At 39.0% G+C, this 25,874-nt stretch overlaps 1 protein-coding gene and 1 long non-coding RNA gene across 3 annotated transcripts in view; one reads left to right on the top strand and one right to left on the bottom strand.

Moving 5' to 3' along the window:
- LOC143346425 (uncharacterized) overlaps nucleotides 1-21,008 on the top strand; it is a 316,064-nt gene extending 295,056 nt beyond the window's left edge. The window contains exons 10-11 of one of the 2 annotated variants that reach the window (XR_013080418.1): nucleotides 13,280-13,509; nucleotides 20,828-21,008. This is a non-coding gene — a long non-coding RNA (uncharacterized LOC143346425). Of the gene's footprint in view, nucleotides 1-13,279; nucleotides 14,508-20,827 lie in introns of those variants that run through there. The other variant, XR_013080417.1, reaches the window with a different exon arrangement.
- Sol1 overlaps nucleotides 1-25,874 on the bottom strand; it is a 556,981-nt gene that overhangs the window by 203,011 nt on the left and 328,096 nt on the right. The window lies entirely within an intron of this gene.

The following is a 25,874-nucleotide window of genomic DNA, read 5'->3' as shown; positions in this document are numbered from 1 at the left end:
TTTTATTCTCTCGGCTCGTTAGTTTTTGCGCGCAACGACGGAACTTGGTTTGCCAAACTGCGCCGCGCGATTCCTAGGCGCTCGCAATCTGCATCCCTAATTGTTTGATTCCGAAGATATTAAAACGTTTCATGGGTTACGAACGCCGGCGGTATCGATTGAGAGGTTTCCAACGTCTCGATAACGCGGTACCTTCGAAGTAAGCGGCGGGAAACTGTGTTTCGACGATACGAGAACCACCACCCCTTCTAGCGTTCTAGTTTCCTCGATTATTCTAAGTATCGTAACCTAGTAACAGCTACTAACATCGCGATTAATAATTTATCGTTACTGAAAAAATATTTGAAGTTCCTCGAAATAAAAGAAAATTCATTATTTATTTTGAGTGACAGTTGCATTCCTTGAATGCGATATTGGACGCAAATGAGAAAGGTTTTTGGCGACTAATAACATATTTCAGGGAGAACAAAATCGATTCCAGAGACTTGGGCAATACCCCTTGTAACCCATCGGGCAGCATTCAGGACCACGAGGCACCGGGACGTTCGATGGATATTAACAACCGCTGCCTAAGCAATTCCTGCCTCACGTGGTACCGGGACACTTCAGCAAACCAGGTTCCCAGGCGCTACAAGATTGATTGCTGTTGCCCAACATCGAATCCGTCCCCCAACCCCTGAGTTAGCTAGTCAAAATTCTTTTTTATGAGGGCCAATAGTGAAATATGACCGCTTACTTAGCCAAGTGATTTACTACCTCTACAAACTCCTCGTTAGAAATCTGGATTCCTATCTCGATAAAAGTTTTGGAATCATCCTCGCTCAGGTAGAAAGAAATATCCAATACTATGAGGATTTTCCAGTGAAAATGATCCAAACACGACCGTATTTAATCTATTTATTACAATCGAATAGTAATATTCTCACGAAGATGTATAATAATGAAAGAAAAATTTGATTTGTCAATAATGCTTGACTTCTAGCCATTCTTTAAAATAAAGTTAAACCGAACGGTCCTGATTTTGCGACTCATATCGAGGAACTTTTGTATTTACTTGTTTAATTTAATTTTAATAAGTAACTAATATCTATAGAGATATGTGTGTTTTATTCGCACACTTATTTGCGGCCACGATTGATTAATTGTGCGTTTCAATGTACAAATCTTTCCCGCTGAAATGAATTGAAATATCACGATACGTGTATTTAGTATAAAGTTTCGCTTCGATGATAAATAACGTCGAAAATTAAACCAGAAAGGCACCATGATAACAATATATATGGGCTTCGTTGGGGAAAATTGAATTACCTCAGGAAATAATGAAGGACCATTCATCATTAAACTGTTAAAGTATGAATAAGGTACAGAAACCCCAGAATTTCAGTAAATTAAGCTAATTTCAATAAATCGATAAATCACCGACTTCCAAAGCTGCTTGTATAGAAACGTAACGCGATATCAAATGCACAATGCAGAAATTATAAATTACTTTTCCTGACTGAAATTCTCCATTTCCTTGTTCGATTCTCTCTTAACGTAAAAGCGTGTAGAGGGTGAATCGTCGATCGATCGCCACGATATTTGAGCCCATTCTGACAGTGCATTAGCATCGATTAAAGGTTTTATTGGTGCAAAGGTACCTTCAAAAGTATTACACTATATTTTAATATTTTTAGCTATGTAAATACCAGTTCAATCATATAATACCATGATATTAACATTATTTAATTTGTCCTACTAGAAATATTCAATTTTTTAGTAGATTAGTAGATTTAATTTAGTAGATTAGTCCAATTAAAAAATACTAGAATATTATTGAAAACAGAACCCTAGAGAACCCACTGTATAATCCGTCCAAATTACAATCTTATACTCGAACAATTTCCAAGCATCGAAATTACAACGACGAACATCCGTAACGATTCCGAGGATCGTAATAAAACCTGAAATATATCAGACTCGTTTCCATCGAGCCCATAAATCGAACGCGTAACGAACCATTAATAATCCCCGGCAAGAAAACTCAAACTGTCCGAACTTTCGCGATATTTATTTCGATCGATTATTCTCATAAAATTAACTCCGTCGTGCCAATCGGCCGAGTTCGCCAAAGATACCAGATAATATTTGTCCGTTCGACGGGGAGCAAATAGCAGGATGGGGGACGGAGGGACCCAGTCGGGGGCGCATACATTTTCTTTGACATCGTGAACTTACAACTTCAATGGGAGTTCGGATTCGGCTATACCGAGGGTTTATCGAACTCATTGACGGGGAAGTTTCGCGAAAATAAATCAAGTCGGATCGGCAGACACGCACGCGTGCGTTATTGCGGTATGGTCTACGGCGCATCAATCCGTTCGCCTTACCTCAAGGTTCCCGGTGCATTTCTATGATATATTCAAGGTTCGTGGGGCTCAACGGCGTGCAAAGCCGCGCGACCGAAATACAGACAACATGAAGAGCCTGATAGTCCGTGGCAATGCGCTATTCATCAAACATTCTAATGGGCGGTAACGGGTGTGAGTGCAACTGCAGATTCCACATTACCCCGGAATTCCCGGCTCCTCTCTGTGTTTGCTACGAAATATAATTAGAACCCCGAGCGTAGGTGCTCGCTTACGATTAACACGCGCTCCCATAAATATTTCGTGGCTTCCAGAAATCAAATTCACACTCCAACGATTTACACAACGTCGTGACACATCTTGATGGATGTTGCGTACCCGGTGATCTCAACCCGCGAGCGCGTTCTTTACCGAATTAATAAATCATGCCGAGCATCTGCGAAACAATCGACCCCTTCGCATTATCGACAATCCATGCGGTCACTGAAATTAATTCACTCTGTGAAACAAGATATATTATATATTCATGATATATTTAAAAAGCTATTATACGCTTGTTCAAGGGTAGAAATAAATAATATGTATTGTAAGAAACTACAGATGCTACAAATTGTTACGACCGTACTACCGAATGAACTTTAAACGAAGCTTCGTACAAAGTGGTACGGAAGATCGGAGATTCGACCTGAAACAAAACTTTGATCCTGCGAGTCTCGCTGTAGAGAACTACTCTGTATCAGTCCTGACGTTTTCTCGTCGTGAATAGTCAATATTTATCAGTCTACCTACAAACTGTATACTGTATCCGATCTCGACTGATATGATTCTTGCGGTGGGTGCATATGGTGGAAACGTACGACGCTGCAGTTAATTACTAGAGAGATCCCCACCATCAACATCCACGCTCAAAGAACAGAACAAACACTCAAGTAATACAGTCCGTTTAAAATTTCTCGAAACCGCGACAGTCCGTGACAGATTAGTCTAAGTATCAAACGCTACGGGATGTACTGGAAGATCCTGGAACGAATATAACATTTATTTGCAGACACAACCTCGGCAATTCGACGGTTCAAAATGGTACAAGGACAATTTTGCATGGTTGCGCTCAGCCTCGTTAATCTCTCGTCTAACGATTCGACTGGTAGTTGCCTTTGTAACTCGGTATTACGGAAACGGTTTGATCGACATGGCAGGCTCTAATAACTACGTCACCAGCTTCCTCGTCCACCCAAGTTTGCAGTTACGCGTGCAAAGGCGAGCAAACGTTGCCTTCAAATAATTGTTTCGGATTGTTATTGCGCCTGGGCGCCGGACGCCAGATTTCCTCGACCGTGCGAACCGATTGCGTTCCGAATAAACGAGCCACTTCCCAGCCGTGTCAGAATTAATTCGAAGCCTACGGTTTATCGCGCCCAAAGCTTTGCCCGTCGAATCGAGGACGCCACGGACGGGGCTCTGACAACACTGTTCGCCGCGCGTCTCAATAGCAGCTCACCGCCTATGCGGTTGCCGGAGGATCATACACGCCAGAGGACCGAGGTCGAGTAATTACTGTCGTAACACGCGTCCTTCAAGATTCTCATTAATCACAGTTGAGAAAACATCCCCGGCGCCGCTTGGCTTCGTGAACGCGGAAATTACGAAAATTGCTGCCCGACCTCGAATTATTCCCTATTCGAGGAATCCGTTGGCGGAGCCACTCCAGAAATCGTACGCCAGGACAAAGACGAAACTAACAACCACTGTTATTTCCTTGCTAGAATAGATTTTGGGCGCGTTAAATTCCAATAAAATTTTTTCGAATCTTACATCAGAGCTCCCCAACTACGTATCCATGAGCTCTACTTCCAGACTAAATTTTTTAAGGAACAACTTTCCCAATATTTTTAGAATTTCTACATATTCTACACTAAAATACGCGTAGTTCACATTTTGAAACATTAAAATCCTCCAATCCGTTCAGGAGTTATGTTTCTTTAAACAAACGCATAAAATTTCAGGAGAATCAGACATTGGTCAGACATGGTCAGACATTATACTTTCGGTAAAGAATTTTTTTCTCGAAAGTGCGTAGGATTTCGGGGGTATGTGTATTGACCAAAAATGATTGTAATTGACCCTTACAACTGGAAATAATTTTTTTTATAACGATTTTTAATTTTTTAATTTCGCCAAACTGCACCTACTCCCTGTCGATTTCTCTTCAAAATTTATATCTACCTTTTAATAAACACAACTATGGGCAATATAGTTAAACAATTTATTAATAAAAATTAAAATATATAAAATTCTTACGGTTCTACGCGCTTCCAACGGTCCTCCTGTAAAATAGAGCAGCCACAATGGGGAGCGACGAAATCCAAAACAGGAGAAGAGACATGCTTAAAGGTAAAAATGGAAACGCTATAAAAGCGAATAAATTACCATAAATTTGACGCGAAAAGCCACGACTAACCGAACATGACGCTGGGAGCCCCCGTGACACTTGCATTCCGTGAAACGCCAACCCAAGACGCGGCTGATGTATCAAACGGGTTGACGTATCTTTCCGACGGCGTTGATCAAATATCGTAATAGCTCTCTAATAATAACGGCATCTGCGCCTACGCTGCCGCGTACGAGATTGCTATTGGGTACATACGTCGGCTCGTGCTGCTTGTAATTCGTGCAAACTACGACGCTACAACCAAGTCAAATGATGAGTGGTTCTAATTAACGTTGATGCTCAATACGCCCCCTCTAGCAGCCGCGAATCGCGGTTTGTAAGCGTCCGTTTACCGGATTGGTCGGTTTACTGGATTATAGTCACGACAGAGCCAACTGTACCATCGGTCGTTTCCGTGGTAACGGATAGTTTAATTACGTTGTTAACGATCAATCTGAAACATCCGTACGCCCCGCTGCAATTACTTCTCCTTCCTCGATACTAATGAGTGACGAACGTGTTCACGTGACCGCCTACCCGATGGGACAGTGCGGACGGTGCAAATGGACAGAGCGTTCGGTACGTTGGTAAATCTTGTGGATCATACAATTAGGATTCGTTGTACTGCAGGGAGGAAGAAACATCGATCGTTCGGATAAAGGGAACATGGTACCATGGGTCGAGGCAAGATAAACTACTTTAATTAATTTTTTACGCAAGAGATTCTACGTGAAACAAAATAAGTCGAAAATGTAAAATTTGATCGTACGGAAGCCTTGCTTTCGAGAAAATGGATTAGGAATATTTACTGTGTTTCATTCGTATTTGTATAAACCCCTAATGCGAGGAATCGTTTTGTATCTGTCCTAATTTCCCACTTTTCTCGTTGCTATCTATCAGGTTTAGAATATAGTAAAATAATAGTTTAATTGCGTTCATTGTTTATTTATGGAGCGACGATCTAACACGAACCAAACATAAGAATATTCTCTCGTATATTCCACAATCACTCCTCCCCTCAGAGTAGGTTTTTTGAACCCTGTTCCTGCACTCGACATTTACTTATGGATTCGCATTAAATTGTCTAATTTGAAGGATTTGCATGCGTCGAGCAATTGAAAGAAAAACGTAGTTTAGCATTTGATCGATCGAAATAGCAGAACGTGTTAGGAATCGTTGGTAGTTTATTTGAAAGAGCAAAATAAAATGGAGATCGTTTTCGACAGTTTCGGAAATAGCGAATCTCACGAATACCATGGACTTTAAATAATACGACTGTGGATTTGCAATTTATCGGGTACATTACAAATAATTATCCACTGAACGTAGTTAAATGTAATTATGTATTATCATTTATTTCCTCTCTTTCCCTCTCTCTCTCTGCGATGGCGGACAATTACTCTTATTACACAATAAATGCTATGTTTAACTATGTGTTCGTGTCTTGAATTTCCGCGTAATTCGGGCGAAAATGTACGTAAACGTAAATGAAATAGAATGCGAATTACAAAACAAATATTAGGATATTCTACACATCTGTTAATTAAGATATCCTTACGCAAAGAAACGAATAAATATATTGGTAATATTTTTATATTCTGTGAAGGTAAATAGATTTATGATGTAGGTGGAAATGTAAACGAAATTCTTTTAATATGAAGTACGTTTTGTAAAATTCATTTAAAGTCATTACAGCTTTCAATTGCTTTGCCTGCACTTCTCCAATAACGTCGATAGATATTATTACGTTCTTTAAACATAAAACTGAAAGTACAATAAATTGAAAACCCCGTGTTTTTAGTTCTTCCCTCGTCAATACAATAAATTATCAATGGAATTTGATTGCTAGTCAACGACGATTGTTGTTTATGGAATTGCTCGATTTCACGTTCTATTTATGCATCGAGAATAGGAATGATTTCGAACCGTCCAACCAGAAAATCTATTTTCATTCGCATCGAGACATTCAACGATCCAAACCACAGGCCCAGTTTATTACGTTCCGTTAGATCCCAAGAGTATGCGACAAAGTGTAGAACTGTTTCTGGGTTACGTACTCTCGAGGCCCGTATAGACATAAGGAGTAGTTTATGGGATTCTAAGGCACTACGTTTTTAGCGATCTAAATGTATTATCGGCCGAAGAGATATAGCAAGTTCGTGAAAGCAGTAAAGCATGGAGGTACTTGGGTATCGGGAATTACGAACCAGGGACGAACTCAGTATACATTCTGAACAGTATAATCGGATCAGAATCAACTGGAGGCTCAAGGACACTGATAACCTACCCACACAATATTGTTTGACTCCTCTATTCGCATCTATCAGATTTAGCTTTGAAATAGATGAAGACTTCAAGAATAAAAAGAGTTTAAACTTTGTATTTCCTGAGATATGTTGAAAAAGAAATACTTAAGATTTGTATATGAATCACTTATAATCGGTTTAAGAAAAGGAAGCTGTCGGTAGGGAATAAGAAATTAAATCAACTGGCCACTCGAGGCCACAGAAGATTATTACAAGGTTTCGATAGCCACTCCGTCTCGTCTTTTCGTACAAACCCGGAGATATTATACGGGGCTGAGAAGTTTATCTCTGGGAAGAATTGCAAATTGTATAAGACGTCTCAGTCGAAAACATCTCGACGTTGTCCACACAATCCCTTACGCTCGGTACTATCGTCCCTTTTACTCTACAACCATGAACGTGCAATGCGAAGCTCTGACATTGTTAAATTGGACTATAACTCACACTCTTGAATCCAGCTTTGAAAAACACGTGATCATCTTTGTTATCTAACTTGCATATTTATGATTTGGCATACATTTTAGTAAAATGCTCGTTGTTGAAATAGGATTACGGTTCGCGGGCGCCCTATTTCTCAAAGAGTATTATATCAGTTGTGCTTATCAATTTCGAGATATACCCATTTGAGTGTACAGTTACAATTCACCGCAGATCTTAGAGAGAAAGTATAGTTTTGACACTGGGTCACTCACGTATATTCTCAGAACTTTAACCGGAAATTAGAAACAAGCGTAACGAGTAACTTTCAAAATCTACAGACGATGGACGTATCCAAACTTCTTGCTCGGTACAGGATATATACATATTCTCTGGTTACTTTTTAATCAACCACTCGCGGCATCGATATCTCCTTTCAAAGGCGTGTTTCACCTTGTAAAATCAATATTGCACTCGCTAAATATTCACGCGCGAGTATATGCCATCGTGTCCCGTGCATGTACGAGAAAAGGGGGGTTGAAGGGGGGGGGGGGGGAAGAGGTCGTGCAACAAAAGGAACAAAATTTATACGGACGCTGTCCCTTTGTGCATCGATTCTAAACAGATCTCACGGCTGAGTACAACCGAATGAGAAAATAAGCATCGTTGACGTCGAATCGTTGGAATCGATAGATACGAAGGTCGACGGAAGTGACGATGAAAGCTCGACGGGCCTTAAAAAAGGGATTCGGTTGCGCGGTTTGATTAGGCTGATTGGTCGACAGCGCCCGTGGCCATTAAGGATAACGGAGTTGATTACTGGTTAATCCGACGGTACACAGCGAATTAAAAGCAGTACGTGATTCCTCATTCGGTCGTTGCTTGAGCAACATCCGGAGCCGGACTGTAATTTATGCAATTCGATCAGGGTACCCACTAAATACGTGTTTCGTTCGCGGTAACGAGATGCGAACGTTCTGCCTCGATCCGTACCCTATCCTCGCGAAGATATATATCGCATCCATCTTCGCCCAGTTCGCGTAGGATCCCCTTTGCGCAGGATTTATGCGACCGCCTTATATCTCGCTGGAACCCTCTCGTACGTTCTTATACGACGTATGAGGAAATACTGACCGACTCGTGTAAGAAAGAAGAACACTGGAAAAAAAAAAGAATCGCGAGACCGTCGTCCGTCGAAAAGCTGACTCCGCCAGGCGGTCCCCCGCGGATAAAATACTTGGTCAAAGGCAAAATGTACTTTAATCTCGTCAGCGGAAATTCACCGTTGCAAAATCCACGGGCAACCAAATTTTTATCCGATCGAGAAGATCGTGCTTCGATCAGGGATTACCATTTGGGGGATCCCCGCGGTTCCCACGGAACCCGGAATCTGGGTCGAAAGTGCGTCTGAAAATACGTCTCGTTCCCGCGGGACGGTTGTTTATTATGCCGGAGCCGCGTCGAAATTCATTTTCCCGCGTAGGAACGGTTCCTTCGACGGGATATCAATTTCCAAGTTCCAGCGGCGTAAACTTTTCGAAAGGCAGCCTCGAGAACGTGGCAACTTTTTGACCTACATCGTTTCCGGCTGAGAATATAGTTTCGCGAGACACGCGCTGGATCTGCGTGTACGATCACGGCTCGCGAGTATAATATTTCTGACGATAACAAAATCGATGCTCGGAAACAATACGAATATCCATGTTGCATACCGCGAAACGTGAAACCGTCTGATGATATCTCTTTTATTTTTACATTTTTTGTGCTGTACAAATTTCATATTTCGATGCGCCGTAAATGTTTGTTGCAATCAGTATGTACGCGAGTTGATGATTTCATTTGCATAAACGTTACTTGTAAAAGGATATAAATATACAGTACCTGTATGAAACTGTTATTGGCTATTGCGGTTTTCTCTGTGGAAGTATTCAATTTTCAATTATACCTAGTCGAACATTTTTTCGAACGACGCCCACCTAATCCGAAACAAATCGTGCGTGGCGGCCGCAAGCGAGAACTGTGATTATCGCGTCCTGGATCGATTTTCATTCAACAGTGAAAACTGAGTTTTACATTTTTTTTTTTTTTTTTTTTTTTATGGTGTTTTCAACCCCGTACTATGAATAGATCGTTAAGGTTTTATTGATGAGAATGAATTCAAACGTGACCCTGTTTAGATTACTTTCAATTGTTCATAAGAAGAATTTCGGATTCTGAAAATTCGTAGAGTCTTTGAACTCAATTTTACCCGGAAAACTTAGCTAACGAAGTAATGCTTCCATCGAGATATAATGAAATATGGTGTCCTTTGCTTCTAGCATTACGAGAAAATGTTTTAGACACAATTTCAATGATTTCGTAGTTATTTTAAACTCATCTTATCTGTTAACGTGGGCACTTCTGGGGCACCCTGTATAATCTATGTTAATGTTTGAAGTTTCTACGTTATGGAACTAGGTGTACAGAAACTAAGTTTAGAGTATGTCAGAACATCGATAATTCTAATATCGTCTAAGCAAGAGCATGTTTCGAATACCGAAACGCAAGGGTTATTAGATTATAGACTTTCATTATGACACTGTAAGGCAACATCTCGCAGGAATTCATGATTCTTAGATTTAATCTATACCCAAAACAATATCAATGAATAAGTATAATATATTAAGTTAACCCTGAATCGTTCGACGTGAAAAATAGAAAAGTTGTGTAAAATCGTTTTAGCATAATTTCGAACAGTTCTTGTTCCATCTTAAGAAAGCATTTATTTTAAAAGCTCGTTGAGGTTGATTAAAACTGTCTTGCAATTACTGTGAGAGGGCGTTTAATGAAATTAAAAGGCTCTGTAAAGTAACATCGAAACATTGCAATATTAGAGCGGATTAAAATTCTTTAGTACCATAGTATACATTTTTACAGATATCATTGTCACTATGTTTCTGGTTTAAAATGACAATTGGACTAATAATATACGTTCGTTCCTACTTGTCCCAAAAAGGCAATCAGAAATTAAACATAAAAATTATTTTAGCATTAAACGTTTCTTTGTATTGTTCTTTTCACAGTTAAAAATATCTTATTTGCCACTTGTGAGTCTTTGGTAATTAAGCAGAAAGGCGGTACTGCTGCTTGACAATTTAATTTAAATCTTCTTGTGATTCTTGCGCAGGAGAAAAATGTGTCTAGAACAAGCGTGCATCGTCGTTTTCTTAAACGTTCGTAACAACACGGATTAAGAGGGATCCGAGCTATCAAAATTCAGTTGTAATGTTACTTCATTTACATTAACACGGGAGCTTACGAATATACTACGACCAAACTGTATTAACAGAGCTTAAGACAACTCGCGTAAACTGACACGGAACTCTCATGTTTCACTGACGAAAATAAAATTAGTATCATCCGTGAAGTACCGAATTATTTTTTTTCCCAAAATCGATGTCTATTTTGTCTATGTTAATTAAATCATAAATCTTTGCTTTGATCTACACCGACACTGTTTCGTAGAAAATATAAAAATGTTCCGTTCGACTCGATAAAACCTTATAATTCATTAACAAAATGAATTAATATAAGGTTACCTGGTTTATAATGTTATTTTCTTTCTCACATTATTCATTTGTTTACTAGTACCATAAATGCACACGATTGTTATGAAGCTTTCAATTTGATTTCGCTGCGTTCGATAACTAGGTCAGTTTGCGTCCAACCATTGGTACAATGTGCATTTCAGGTTTACCGGGATACCTAGCTATTTTTTAGTAAAATGATATTAGTACAAGAACGAATAAAAACAAAAGTATTGGCTCTCGTTTCTTCTTTACCGTCCGATTACAGGGAACGGTTACCATAAAACAATTTTACCTCGCGTCGCAAAAAACAATAATTGCATAACATCGAGCACGGAGAATATTTTCCAAATATCTTCCTCCTCCGATAAATAAATTGCGTCGAGTACCTTATCGCGATATGAAAAACGCGCCAATGTAAAATTTTCAATCCGCGTTTCGCAATTCTTCGATACACGCCGCTTTGGCTCGCTGAAAATATGCGTTTCCAATATGTGTGTCGGTAAATTTATCAGCGATCTAACTGAAAAACGAGTTCACAGCTTATGAATCGTTTCTGGGGCAAAAAAAAAAAATAATAAAAAGATAGAACAACACTTGCCGCGCGAAATATTTATTATATCGAGCGTTTACGCGAAAAACGTCCCGGTTCCCGATGACGGCATTAAATTGGTATTACCGTCGAACTCTTTGCGATAATCCAATCCCGCCATCACCTTTGCACTGTCCTCAAATTAAATCTTAATTATTGCCCGGGGATCGGAGAAAGAGAGAGAAACGGAGACGAGGCAAATGTCTCGAACTCCGCCAATTGCTCGCTGCTAAATCGGCTCTTAATTGACAGATGAAACGGCTCCTTGAATCGAGTCATCCGTTCGCCCCCATGACGACGCGGCAATAAGACGCGGAACACTTTCCTCGTAGTTTCACAGAACCAGTCGCTAATGCGTTTCTAACACCTCCGTCAGAGTAAATCAGGAGTTCCTAATCGAACGTTTCGCGAGTAGAAACAACATAGGTTAAACGCGCCTGTTTTAATAAATATTTGAATATTGCCACTCGGGCTGCAATAGTCTCTAACTGGCTCTCAAAGTTTCGACCATTTCGAAGCACGCTCTTATTATATTTTACACTCTCGTCCTTAATGGAAAGGCAAGGCTGGCTAAATGAAAGGTATTAAGTTTGTTACTCCGGAAATAAATATTTCAATAAAATGGGGAGTAAAATGTCAAGAAAGTTGATTTCCAGTTTCTACTTTCTCGTTGAATAAATTGCTTCTGAAGTAAAAATTGATTAGAATATAAACTACCTCAGAGACGAAGTTTTCATTTTGCATCGACGTATACCTTTTTAAATGAATCGAGAATCCCAAAAATATTTGAAAATCGTTTTCTTAAAATATACCTAACCCAGACTCAAACTAGACACCTAATTCTATTTTCCACTTTCTCGTTGAATAAATTGCTTCTGAAGTAAAAATTGATTAGAATATAAACTACCTCAGAGACGAAGTTTTCATTTTGCATCGACGTATACCTTTTTAAATGAATCGAGAATCCCAAAAATATCTAAAAATCGCTTTCTTAAAATATACCTAACTCAGACTCAAACTAGACACCTAATTCTATTTTCCACTTTCTCGTTGAATAAATTGCTTTTGAAGTAAAAATTGATTAGAATATAAACTACCCCAGAGACGAAGTTTTCATTTTGCATCGACGTATACCTTTTTAAATGAATCGAGAATCCCAAAAATATTTGAAAATCGTTTTCTTAAAATATACCTAACCCAGACTCAAACTAGACACCTAATTCTATTTTCCACTTTCTCGTTGAATAAATTGCTTTTGAAGTAAAAATTGATTAGAATATAAACTACCCCAGAGACGAAGTTTTCATTTTGCATCGACGTATACCTTTTTAAATGAATCGAGAATCCCAAAAATATTTGAAAATCGTTTTCTTAAAATATACCTAACCCAGATCCAACTTAAACACCTTGATATGTTTTTAATTTTTAAAATATCGTTTAACTATGATCTCCAGCAACTCGTGATATGTCAGACAAAAATTCAGTTTATACAATATTATTTTAATTTTACTTGGTTTAATCGTAAGTAATACCCAAACAGCGAAGTCCAACAGTACAACGGTTTCTGTTTTTTCTCTTAAACAAATTACAATTTCGGCTAATCAATCTCACTGTGCTTTCAGCGCGTGACACGACAAAGTGTTCCATCGACCGGGTTGCACCTGGGAACGTGTCACGGTGTCACGCTGACGTCGGAAGGAGGCCGAGAGGGCGAACGGACACAGGGCGAAGATAAAAGGAAGAGAGACTCGCGGACCGGATGCTTATCAACGTTATTCACGCGTGGGAGGCTGTATCGTCCCGCAAGCTCCGCTTTCGAGTCAGTTCACGCACACGCGGGCAGACGGTGGGCGTATGTACGCCGTATGTACGATTATAATGAGAACATGTACAGGTGAATGCTCAGGACGAGGCAGTCAAAATGGGCTCTGAACGTACAAGGAGTCGCAGAAGCACGTAGCGTCAGCTCGCGTATGGCTCCCCGACTCCGTTTCACCCCGGAACTACCCTCGACCCGCACTCTCTGCTAACTGCCGCGCTATCGTCACATTCCATTCTGTTTGCGGAAATCTCGCGTGGCTACGATTGTATCCGCGCGTACGTAAGTGCATTTCTGAAATCCCGACGGCGCAGGGCTCGCCGCGTTTCTCCCGTGGAAACACAATTCGAACGCTGAACCGTCGCTGGGTTCTTTGCTATGCCTCGAATTAAAGACTCCGGTCGCGTTTCAACGACGAAGAGAAAGAAGAACTTGATAATATGTGTTTCGAGAATAATATATCGACGGAGTTGTGTTTACGATTGGCTTAGAACCATTTCCACCCCCCAGAATTACTAGCCCTCTATAGGAGGAATGGTTAATGACACCATCTCGAGTCTAAGTATACTTTTAGAGACGTTTCCTGTGGCGTCTTTTCCATTTTGAACCGAGTTTATAAATTATCTTATTACCGTGAAAATATATCAGTGGATTTTCTCTAAAATAATATATGAAGAATAGCTCAATAGATCGTTCTCTAATCATTACATCAATGTACCCGTTTTATAACGATCTTGTGACTGCAGATAATTGAAACCTTTTGCAACGATTATTCGAGGAATATTAAAAGTGTGTCCAATCATCCGATCTCGAAAGGGTAGGTTGAGATAATATTTTTTTTCCCCCCCAACCCCGTCCGTTGAAACGAAGAAATGGTTCCAGAAATTACATTATCCTGCGTATAAATTATATTTTTCCTCAAACTATTACCATACGTACGGAGAAAATTTTGTTTTTGTCGTGACAAGCTCGTCGACTTTCATTCGGAAACTGTTAAAACGCAATGCCTACGGAAAGAAATGTAACGAAAATAAAAGAGTTATCAATACCAACGTAACATTATTCGGTTACCCATATTCCCGTTGATATACACAGTTGAGATTCATCGCGCGTTCGCCGTTGCGAAGGGGTTAAACCAACATCGAGCTAGATTTGCACGCGATGTTGTCAGCCGTCAGTCAAACGAACGTTAATTCGATACGAGTAAGCAAATAACGGTTGAAATTTATCAAATGGATTTTACACGAGCCCTGCCCTCTATTCGATTTGTTTGATTGAAATTTTTCGGTACAAAAATAATCCGCGGGGCTTTTCCCGCGAGCGTTTTATGATGATTGTCGTTGCGACTGTTGCAACGGGGATGAGCAAAAAAAAAAAAAAAACTAGAAAAACATGCTCGATCGGAAAGCACGAAAACCTGTTACATGGCCGTAACGTTTTTTCCCGAAGAACGGTGAAATAATTTCATCTCGGGGATCGTAGGTGAGCCGGGGCTCGCATCTTTCTCACGCAACAACGACTTTATTGTACCCAGCGATATCCCAGCAGCGATTCTTGTGTCGTGAAATTGAGGCCACCGGAACTTTCTCATTGCCGAAGCGTATCCATCGCAGCGTGTAAACGAACAACGAAGCTCGCGGGACTCGTCACCGCGAGTACGGGAATCGAAGAAACGCGATCTTTGCACCTTCTATCAACTCTTCTCCGCGATAGGTGAACGATGGACTCGTGCACGGTGTACACACACGAATGAAAAAGCTGTCGGGAGGTCACAGTTCACGTAAGACGCGAGACCTCCGATTCGTGGAATGGCACTGGCCACATTCTGAAGATTATACGACTTGCGACAGCTTTTTTTTACTCCTCGGTGCGCACGCGGATAAGAAGACAAAGTTACGACTGTCGTGCGAGGTAAAGAAAAAAAATGTAAGTTTTTCCTTTGTTCCGGGCAAGGACGGTTGAAAATTGCCAGTCGAAATCCTCGCCTATGGGTCTTTTCAATTTAGATTCTCTCGCGCGGTGATATTCTTCGATAGAATTAATTCTAGTTCAGCGTCGACGTCGAGTGAATCGTTTAATTTAAAAAAAAGGAAATGGAGTTGATATGTTCATTGGTTTCTGAGAGAACAGCTTGTAACTCTTTATTTGGTTCATACGGTGCAGTTCTTTTATTTTTCCGGTCGTGTGAAACTTCTTGCGGAGGGGTTTTTGGGTCACTTCCTTTGACTTCGATATTTTTCCTTCCTTTTCGCGCGAAACCATCTTGTGCACAGGACCCTCATACGAGGCGCCAAATTTCTATGAAACGGAGTCTTATTTTTATTATTTCAGGTATCGTTTTGCGTTGCCAGATATCGATTGCAATACGAAGTATTACCCTTAACGCTCCATTTTCTAACTCTGTTCACACTTATACGGGGTGTTCGACCAGCCCTGGGAAAAATTTTAATGAGAGATTCTAGAGGGCAAAATAAGACGAAAATCAAGAATACCAATTTGTTGATGAAGGCTTCGTTAAACAGTTATTAACGTTTAAAGTTCCGACCGTACTGAATTTTTTTCTCGAAACTGAGTAGGATTTCGGGGGTATGTCTATTCACCAAAAATGATTGTAATTGATCCCCGCAACCGAAAATAATTTTTTCAGAATTAATTAAAAATTGTTTTTTTCGTCGAAAAATTTAAGCACCCTGTCGATTTTTCTTAAAAATTCCTATTTCATTTTTAGTAATTTTGTTTGACGCCCTACAGAAAAGTTGGCTAATACTTTTTTGTAGGTACCCATGAGCTCTACTTCAGAAAAAAGTTTCATTGAAATATATTCACTATTGTAGGAATTATGGCTATTTGAAAATTGGACCATTTTTATGGGGTTTTTCTCATTTTGCGGGGTCAAGGACCAACTTTTCGAATATTTTTGCAATTTGTACATATTCTCCATCAAAATACGCGTAATTTGCTTTTTTAAACATTAAAATCGTCCAATCCGTTCAGAAGTTATGACGTTTTAAAGATTCACATGAAAATTCAGTGAAACATATCAACGCTATGGTCAGACATGAAATTTTCGGTTATGAATTTTTTTCTCGAAACTGAGTAGGATTTCGGGGGTATGTCTGTTGACCAAAAGTGCTTGCAATTGACCCCTGCAACTAAAAAAATTTTTTCCAAGACGATTCAAAAGTCTTTTTTTTCACCTAAAACTTTCAGCACTTACTCGAATTTTTTTCTCGAAAGTAGGTAGGATTTCGGAAGTATGTGTATTCACCAAAAATGATTGTAATTAACCCCCGCAACCGAAAATAATTTTTTCAGAACGATTTGAAATTTTTGAATTTAATTGTTAATAACTTTTTAACGAAGCCTCCACCAACAAATTGGTATTCTTAATTTTCGTCATATTTTGGCCTCTAGTATCCTCTATTAAAATTTTTCCCAGGTGTGGCCGAACACCCTGTATACAATAAGTATATATTGCAACACTGTTATTAGAAATTTATTATTCTGGTATACTGATGCAGTAATACTAAAAATTTTTTTTATCGTTAAGAAATTTCAGAATATTGCATTATATCTTTTGACGCGAGAAAAAATTGTATTTGTCAGTTTTTTTCGTGTAAAGTAAAATTTTGCTCGTACATATCGGAGTAACAATTTGAGATGTGTAAAAGCATGTTGAATAAAAATCTTCCGTTTTTGGCGGATCGTTTTCGAAATTGTTATTTAATCGCTATGGGAAGCGATAGATGGATAAAGTGTAATCCACGCAAGTTTCGTCGCTATCGCTTGAAAATTAATTGAAATTTTTCGTCAATCTCGTAGGCGAGTAATTGGTATTGACAGTTATCGAATATCATGTAAACCACTGGCGGACGTTTATGCCCGAAATCGATAATTATTGGTAACATAATCTTGTATCGTGCCAAAGGGCTTTTGACGATCAATGTTGAGGATAGTTATCAAATTTAACTCGTCCGATTAACTACATCTAAATCGATCAAATTACAATGCAATTATGGACGGTGCTGACGTATAAGAGAATAGGCTATCGATCATGAAATAATTTAATTCATAGACACAAACTTAGTCGTAAGAATAACACTACTGCTCAAAAGGACTTGATCGTGCATCCAATGGAACCAAAATTTTGTTTTGTTTAAAAAGAATATAGTTGCGCCTTTGAATTTACAAATAATTGACTTCCTGAATATAATTACATATACGATTGGTTCTCGTATAATAAAATTCAATTGCACATTATTTCGTTAAACATATATATCAGTTCTTTTAAAATACTGTTATTTTTGGAGGCTACTTCATACAAACAACGTTTGTATACTTCATGATTTCCGGTACTTCCGGGACTAGACACAGGATTAAACTGCCAATATAAACGTCTTACTATTTCAGTACAATCTGTTACACATATGGATCAAACGTTTACGCAGTCGTACGTCTCGTTATGTAAAGTAACAGCATATATTTTAAGCTAGGTTTTCTACCCGTTTTACATTTCCAATATTTTTGAACCTTGAACTTTCTCCTAACAATCGAATTCTGTATAATGATATGATAATTATATTAAATTTTTTAAATATAATAAAGAAATTCTCAACAGATTGATGTTTGTTATTGAAATTAACAAGAAAAAATCTTTCCTTCTCTTTTACCAACATTAAATATAACTAATAATAAAATTAACTAATTTATTTAAACGTACATTTTAATAGAAACGTCTGTTAAACGCTATTTAAACGATTTTCGATAGTTACTATCAAAAGAACTATAAATTTTTATTTCCATTTTAGAGTTCACCGACAATATTTCTTTCCGGATATCTTTTTTCTTAACAATGAAAAATATAGCAAAAATGCCATTATATTAAATTAGAAGGAACGAAGAGGATACCTTTGCATTCCTTTGGGAGTAGTTTGGCGTCGGTAGGTCATACATCACAGGAGGAAAAAATTGTATCGCTAACCAGGATACTTTTAAAGGAAGCAGCTTGCAACACTTTAATTTACATTTCTATTTTTTTTTTTTTATTATTATAGTATCAATAATGTAATTCTGGAACTAGTGGTAATTGTTAATATATATTTGCAATCGTGCAAAATAAGATTCAAGAACATACTTTTTTATGTTTCGTTCCTGCCCTTCTTAAGAAAGACTTTTGGATTCGTCCCTGAGTATCGATATATGCTAAATTAATTATCGAGCGACCGATCGAGGCTTTGAGATACAAATATATTTAGATATCGCAACGTGCTAGTTTTGAAAGTATTGCAATATTTCTTGAAAAATGATAGTACTATTTCGATGAGCACACGTGTTTATATCATTCTCAATTTATAGTATTGATCAGCGTGAAATTCTGAACTCCAATTTACTGCGGGTGATATTGACACTTATTATTTACTATTGAGTTCCTGCAATATGTGTCGCGAATGATATTGACACTCACTGCTGACCTCGTGCAGTGTTTATGTATTCGAAACGTACGTATTTTTGCTCGTGTGAATCTAGCTGAAACCTACAGTCTTTAGCATCTTTCTGTTGTATATTTTTTAAAATAAAAATATTCCAGTATCCCAGAAATTAATCAAAATTAATTAAATTTAATTTATTGACTGACTCGCTCGAAGAAGTTATCAAAATAATTTTTCTCACAGAATAGAACTATCTATAATTTTTTAGAAAATAATAGAACGATTTCAGAAAAAAGCAATTTGAAGTATAAAATTTTAGATTCTAAAAGCTATGAATTTAGCTTCCTGGCGATGCTTTTCCAAGCAGTCATGCCATTTCCAACCTGGTCGTGTCAAATCATTAAAAATTTTTCAACTTCAGGTCACATACGAGGTTAAAAAATTATTTTCTACCATTTCATTACGAAGCAATTAAAGTATAGCATCACTACTTTACTTTTATATCTTTTTAATAGAGGTACAATTTTTTTTTTCAAAGTTTTAACTAGACTGTGGATCTTTATATAGATATAATATGTAAAAGTATGCAAAGTAATGACTCGTGGAAGCTCTTGATAACTATACGTTGTGAATGCAAAGCAAAATATATTTTTTTACGCCTTTAAATGTCAAAATAAATTTCTGTAAAAGAAATATGCGTTTGCATAAATGTTTCAAGTCTCGTTACAACGATTTGTTTTCTACAAAATTTGATTCACGTTGTAGGTCGAAGTAAACGTGAACGTGACGCGTTTAATCGTTATTTTTAAACTTTTTAAACCCGAAGTTTAAATTGTTGGAGCGTTTTGTAAGTGCAGGCCCCCGGCATTCCAAAACAGTTTCCAGACATTGCGTCTGCCGGACGCCAGACTCTGGACGGCCACTTACAATTAGTAGAAATCAGAACAAGAGGTGCACTCCAAAGTCATTCCTACGCATCCCTGCCGGCACTTTCTCAGCACAAATATTTTATCACTCCAGCTACTATCCCACCATCTGCAAATTTCAATACAATCACGGTCTTGACTCGCCGCGTGACAATGGAGACAACAATTTTCGTGAAAGTGTCAAGATTGATTAAAAGAATCTCTCTCTCTCTCGAAAAAAGTAACACTTTTGTAATTACCGAACAATTCTCGTCATTGTATAACATTGTATAATTCTCCGTATAAAGGGGCAAGCTTTTCCGTCAAAGGAGGACATAAATGTTAACATAGTGATATTTCATATGGTATTTGTTGTACGTTAATTATATTTCCAATTACGACAAATGAAACAGTCTCTCGTCCAGGCAGAAGTAAATATTCGTACAATTTGAAATGCTCGCATTTTATTCGCAAACATTGCATGAATATGTCTGGCTATAAATATGGTTACGCTTATCGTAGATATGATTTCCCTCGTAAGACGTCGTTGATAAGAACACAGTATCGCATGAGGTAATGCAATATTGAAATCGTTGCATTCAAAAGAATCGTATTGAAAATCAGATGGTATGTGATTGGAGATATGCAACGAGGGGAATGTTTTTCGAGTTTAGTTTCCTATTAGAATCCTTTGGTCTCTGGTCTGCTAAAAGTTCTAATACATAACGTTCGAAAAATACGACGGCTAGTATTCGGACGTTGTCAAGTTACAATCGGCTAATAGAGAATATCGAAATTTGTTGTTTGTTTTAAACTATAATATTGTTTTCTAGATATACCTAAAAATTAGAAGCTATCGCTTTTACGAAGTACTTTTTCTTACATAAAAGTAGCAAAAATTGTGTTAAAAGTTGAAATTTTCTTTAAAAGGGACGACAAATTTATAATTTTTTAATTTCTCATGTTTTTATTGGTATATCTCATTAATCGAAAAAATACCTTGCTTTTCTGTTTCAGATCTACAGAAAGAATTAAAGAAATTATCGCGTGAGAGGACGCCTACAAGACTGTACAAATAAAGCCGTCAAAAAATTTTCTTTAATACTCTGAAACAATAATAAAATGTCGCGAAAGTTACAGAAATAATAGATTGTTTCACTAGATCTGAAAGAATTCCTGAAAAACGCCTCATTTTCGGGCGTCTAAAGTTATATCCACCCTTAAATCATCGCCATCGACGGTGGAATATCGAGCACAGCGGTGCAAGTCAACGAAAACACTCGATAAGCAACCGGGCGATCCGCGGAGAAATTTCCAGATACGCAACAAAGCTCGGAAGTTAATCACCCGGAACTGGAAGCCGCGACAAACGCATCGGAGACAACGGACTCCACCCGTAGCTGGCAGCTACGTAAACGTCATTCACGGTGTATTTAATTTGGACGGGTGAGCACGCGTTCCAATTTCATCTCGCGAAGAAACGACGCGACCTTAAGTGAGCTTAAGTCAGCTTAGAGCGGCTTAAGGACCATGGACGTCGGTACACGAGCCGGCGGCTGTGCCGCTTTTCCTCGTCGCCCGTGCACCTCCGGTATCGATCTGTCGTCGAACGTCCTCGTAGCCGGCCTTAATTTAAATGGCAATTATCTAAGTAGCGAAATTGCGAAGAAGGTCGTTAAATGAAAAGTTATAGTCGCGTCGGGCAACGGGGCCACGGGGTTACACCGATTAGACGCGATCCGGGCTCCGTAGGAACGAATCGTAACCGGAAACTGCCGCAAGACGGACGCGCGAGTTACGCGTCTCCGCGTCGCGACCAGTAAACCCGAACCGTGATTGTATCGCGTGCGCGGAATCCGTGGCCATTTTTGCCCACCCCCGTGATTCCCGTGCGTTGTATTGCAACGGTACGTGACTCACTGAGAGCCATTAGCCCCTGGCCGAAGCTCAGATACAGAGAACAACTTTCCGCGCCCGGGCAAGAAACTTTGGATTATCTTTCAGCGGAACATTTAGGGGACGATTTCGCCCGGCCAGAATAGCGCAGGAACCGGGTATTCCGCTGTCAAGAAACCGTAAAATCCCCGACAAATAACCAGTAAACACTATCTTCCTTTGGACCGGTTCCGCTTGGTATTCTCGTTGGACCGATTCCCAGTTCAAATGACCAGAAAACGTCGATGGCTTCCGCGCGTTAATGCGGACCCGAATTAAGGGGACGGCATTAAGCGTTTCGCCTGGAATTTTGGCACCGGTCTTGAAAACATGCTGCATATTTAACGAAACACCAACAAATATTCTCCATTTTTACGACGACGCACTGTGGGGCGTTTTTTAAAAAGTATAATGAACAATTTATTCGCATACATTTAACTGGACACGTGGGTCCATGATAATTCTTTTTACGATTTATTAACTTTGGAAATGACTAGACGGTTCTAAAGTGACCAATCTCAAAATCGTCCGGAAATAAATTCATCGTTTATAATTCTGTTGTTTTTTTAAATTAAATGAGCGATGAAATCAATTTTACCTAGTATGTACTAAATTACATTTTCCTATCTGTGATACTTTTTGAATTATATATTATATATTACAGGATTCGTTTTGGTCGTATTTTGAAGACTGATATCTACTACGAAAATTACATATACGTTTGCTCCTCGAAGTCGCGTCATAAATATGCGAGACACCAATTTTCAATTCCTGTCCAATTATTCTATCACGAGAAAAAAAAAAAAATTGATAAAGTGCCTTTAATTTTCGATCGAAAACACTGTCCCCTTAAATCGGAGCTTCTCGCCGCCCACCGCCTGGCATTTTTTACGGCAATAACTATTTATGATCGGCACACGTAGGTAGCTAGTCGCAGCTGTTGCGACGTTAAGCCGAAGCAAGTATGCGGTACGAACTATGTACCTAATGGAGGGCAATTTACTGGTAGCTCCTGCGCCCGTAATTAGTAATGGTGTTTGGTCACACGCGTTTCCAACTGCGGAGGGCCCGGGCCGAAGAACATTTAACCGATCTGTTCGCGTTATTTTATAACGACCTACGCGCGTCCCAATTAAGTGGCGATCGTATTTCCATAATCGCTAATTAACGCGGAATTGCTGCTGTTTAACGAACCGTTTCAGTCCGCCGTGGCCATTTTTACGCCGTGTCGTCTGGGACCGCCGCAACGTATTATTAATTAAACGATTACGAAATCTGGTCAGCAGGCTTAACGCCGTATCGCGGTCGATACCGACCCTCCTTCGTCGGAATTAATTGTCGCCAATTACACGAAAGAACATCGGAACAATGGCGTACCACTCGAGTGTCCTTAGATTAATATAACTCTTTTACGCGTCGTTCTTATGGTCGACATATTTATCGACTTTATCTATTTTAACTTACATATTAAAATATTCCAAGAATTTCTCACTGGATTTATTGGAAAGACGCACGCTCGTGAAACATAAAAAGTATCGATAAAAAAAAGTTATATATTTACGTGGTTAAAATTAAAAACAGCCTATTTCGCGACACAGAGAATTCGACTACGTATCTTTCTTTCGAGAAATCGTTCCCTGTTTCGATCGTAAAATCCCACGACGTATCCTGTACGCGAAACAGAACCGGGGTAAATTTCTACGAGCACAATAGAGAGGTTGAAAAAGTGACTAGCTGGCAGCGTTACGTCAGTGGTATCGATTCACCGTTTCCCACTCGTACGTGCCAATTTAGTCGGTAAAAAGCGCGGCGCAGTTTCAAAAATCCACTCAAAAACGAGCCCGAGCCTTCGCGACGTCGTTATACAGATGGTTAAATTAATTAAAATGCTGGTCTTTGACTGGGTGGGCTCCGTGTACCGCGGGCAAATAAAGCGACACGAGGGCTATTACTTCCCGTGGCAACTCAGACGTTATCGTTATAAATCAAAAAGCGACAGCGATCGCAAGAAGGGTAGGACGAGGGGGCGTAGGGTGGATCGAGCAAGGCGGGGTTTCTTCGTTTTTTCCGACTGCGGATGCGCCTTTAGCATCTGTTTTGAAAATGTCCAGCAGCGCGATTCGGTTTCGTTAAATTTATGTTTAATTAAGCCCGGCAAGGACGAGCCAACCGTAACGCGGCGTGACATTTCGTTGGATTACGCGTTGATGAAGCCGCGTTGAGAGAAAAACCGCAACACTGTGCACGCGGTAGAGGCAACAAGAACAACCGTGTCTCCTGCATCGTTGTGCGCGCGGCTCGGGCATTTCTTTATAAAACTCCTGTAATATAAAGCAATGTTCCGTTGCGGGACAATGGAACACAGCGGTGTCGCGCAAAATTGTTCGTACACTGCTCCCTTGGTTCAACGAACGAACGCACCCGGAAAATTGTTCCCCTTTTATTTGAAACAGAGATAGGACGAGTGGAAAGGACGATCACCGTCAATATGTTACACGAATGTGACCTGAAACTTGGACCACCTTGCGTATAATTGACTAATTGAACGGTCAAGAGGAAACGAGAAATTCTTCGAGGATTATTTTATCGTTATTTCTGCAACCTCCTATTTCTAGATCGAATTCTTACGATACAAAATAATTCCATTCGAGCAGCTGACGTGGAAATAAAATAATCGTTTTAAATTATTTTAAACGTATAATAAATATGTATTGTTCGATAAAATAAACGGGTATATTCTCCTGTTGCGCGCCCCTTACTTTTGTTTCTCTAAATCGATTATTGTATCCAATAATTAACGTTCTACGGTATTCGCGTATATTCGATCAGAATTAGAATCCCCTAAAAGAAGAAAGTGAAATTAAGTTTGAAAAGTAAGTCGACAAAAGGAAGCCAAGCCAGAAGTAGGTTCCTCTGGAAACTTTGCTGTGTTAGTTCGTATCGAGTTCTTAATCGGTCAAGTTATTAACTAGCTAGTTAAGTATAAGTATATTGCACAAACTAGACTTTCAGGAATCCTAATTTATGCTTGTATAGTGGAAAAAGGATCCTACTTTTTCTTATCACTCGTCAACTAAATATTGTCTGACGAATATTTATAGCATAAAAGCTACAGAGTTTGTACGCTTTGTATTTTGTAACGAGTAACGGGGTCATGCCATAACGTAGTATCGTGTGGTTTTTCTCGTGAAGAATATTAGCTTCTCGGCTGCTTTCTTAATTTTCTGATCGCTGAGCAGGTTGTTTCGTTCACGGCGGTGTACACCGGAAAATGGAGTTTCACTTTTTCGTAAACTTTGACGTATTAACGCAACGTTAGAAAGTTTTAAGTTGTATAAACTGTCCGCGATGCGACAAAGAACCCCGTAGCTAACTTTTTTAATGCACTTATATCAAAATGTTCGCACGACGTCGACGACTCGTATAAACGTAACGAACGAATGTTCACCTTCTAAATTACTCGATCACGTATTTTGGAAACAGTTATGGAAATAATAAATTATTCTATTGCTCCTTTCAATTATTTCAGTATGTATTTTGAAAACATTTGTCGAAATAATAAATTATTCCATACGGTTAGATAGAAATCATCGATGCGTCGATTCGAACGAGCAACAAATTTTTTTTCTGGTTTTAGTGTTTACATAAACGCTTTCAAAATAATTTCGCGGATAATTCCTGACGCTCTGATTCTAACTACGTATAACAGGTTCCCTGATGCACGAGAAATGGCATACATTAAACTGTTGACGTAGAAATCTGGATTTGGTCTGTCTCCTTCCCAAACAATTTGCACTTCATACTGCCAATGTCAGTTACAGTGTGTCAGTCGTATATAATACAGCAATTAGTGTACCGTTACGTATTCGGGTATACGCATTAATGAAACGGACAACTGGAAATATTTCACGATTATTAAAACGTGGCCTTCTTTAATATGCGGCTGTACTGGTTTCCACGGGAAGTAAAAATAGTTCTGAGAGTAAAAGTAAAAGCTCGAAGATGAAATATTTCGCTGAAATTAAGTACAGAGACTCAGACTACAAGAGTAAACAGTGATGGATCACCATTTTTACCAGCAACAGGATTTTTAAGATACCTTCTACTTTTTAAAATCTATTTATTTCAT

This window comes from Colletes latitarsis, chromosome 10 (assembly GCF_051014445.1).
Source record: "Colletes latitarsis isolate SP2378_abdomen chromosome 10, iyColLati1, whole genome shotgun sequence".
Taxonomy (NCBI): Eukaryota; Metazoa; Arthropoda; class Insecta; order Hymenoptera; family Colletidae; genus Colletes; species Colletes latitarsis.
Note: the sequence above shows the minus strand (reverse complement) of the source record. Positions and strands in the feature narration are given on the sequence as shown.